Here is a 2,251-nt window from a genome sequence, read left to right on the forward strand (position 1 = left end):
ATATATTCTTAGACCTTAATAATTTTCTCAAAAGGTTTATTTTAGTTTATTTACATAGTCTTAGACCTTAGTAATTTTCTCAAAAGGTTTATTTTAGTTTATTTACATAGTCTTAGACCTTAATAATTTTCTCAAAAGGTTTATTTTAGTTTATTTACATAGTCTTAGACCTTAGTAATTTTCTCAAAAGGTTTACTTTCGTTTATTTACATATTCTGAGACATTAATGATTTTTCAAAAGGTTTAAGTATAAATATAAATTTTCCGTAATTCCGTATACTTGATAAGAAAGAAAAAAAAAACTCGGTTGATTTGTCAGAATGATGAATACATTGTTGAATCGTTATGTCATTCGATTATTTGATGAATTATTAAAAATAAAAGATTAACTTCTATCATAAGTAACTGATACAAATGAAAATTACAGCCAGAGTTGAACAAAGAAGACAAAATCCTCTTAATTCGACCTTATTAGTCCCACATAAAAGACAAAATGTTTTGAACATTATTCGTTTTCTTATATATGAAGGTTGCAAGATAACCAGACCAACAGGGTAATGTGAGTTAGCTCTGAAACTACTCTTTAAAAAATAAAAAAAGTGTCTTTTAATTTTAATATTTTATAAAATTAAAAATAAAGTAACAGCCCCAGAGCAGACTAAAAAAAAAAAAAAAAGAGTGAGAACAAACAAGGTTACTCTAAAGTGCCTCAACAAATCGGTGATGTAGTTTAATATGAAATCTCATAGATAAATAGCAATATACATGACACAATACATATATTTTGGATACCGTTATTACCACTTATCATAACGACTTTCATGATGGATTGGCTTTGATTTACCATGATTCAAATATGAAGATATTCTTGAATATAATATAAATCTACGAATCTAAATACTTATCTATACTGTATATTCACACAAAAGCATCTCTCTCTCTCTCTCTCTCTCTCTCTCTCTCTCTCTCTCTCTCTCTCTCTCTCTCTCTCTCTCTCTCGTTCTTTCAAATATTTTGCATTAATCATTTACTGCTAATTTGCGTGTGTGTCTGTATTTGTGTGTGTGTTCGCATAGGTGTAAGATATAAGCTAACACAACTCGTCAGTATATGTTTGTACCGTAGCATCAGGATAAATAAAATATTCGTCTATTTAGAACCTTGTTTATACACAAATATATAAGTAAATATTTATATGTATATATATATATATATATATATATATATATATATATATATATCCATATACTTGTAAATATACACACGCACATATGTATAATTATAAATATATATATATATATAAATATATATATATATATATATATACATATATATATATATAATATATATATATATATATATATATATATATATATATATATATATACACATATACATGTACATGCAATATATCTGTATATTTGTACATATATGCTTATATATACATATATATGCACACACATATATATAATATATATATATGTATATATATACATATATATACATAAATTTATATATATATATATATGTCCATAAACTTATGTACATATGTATGTATATATATATATATATATATATATATATATATATACATATATATATATATATATATATATATATATATGTCCATAAACTTATGTATATAAATAAATAAATATATATATATATATATATATATATATATATATATATATATCTATATAAATGTCCATAAACTTATGTACATATGTATATATATGTTTATATATATATATATATATATATATAAATATATATGTATATATATATGTATGGATGTATGCAATATATGTATGTATATATACATAAGCACTGTATTTACTGTATATCTAAATATTTATCTTTCTAAATATCATCTCTCTCTCTCTCTCTCTCTCTCTCTCTCTCTCTCTCTCTCTCTCTCTCTCTCTCTCTCTATATATATATATATATATATACACACACACACACATATATATATATATATATATATATATGTATGTATATATATATATATATATATATATATATATATATATATGTATGTATATATATATATATATATATATATATATATATATATATACGTTTTGTAACGTTCGTGAAAATCAACATATGTATATTTTTTCGAAATTTCAGTATAATCTATAAGAAGGTGATACAAATATTACAATACCATTCATAGTCAAATTATGATTAGATACATATTCATAAGGAAGACAAAATCGGCTTTTAATTTCCAAATTAGAAAATT

This window comes from Palaemon carinicauda, chromosome 7, assembly GCF_036898095.1.
Source record: "Palaemon carinicauda isolate YSFRI2023 chromosome 7, ASM3689809v2, whole genome shotgun sequence".
Classification (NCBI taxonomy): Eukaryota; Metazoa; Arthropoda; class Malacostraca; order Decapoda; family Palaemonidae; genus Palaemon; species Palaemon carinicauda.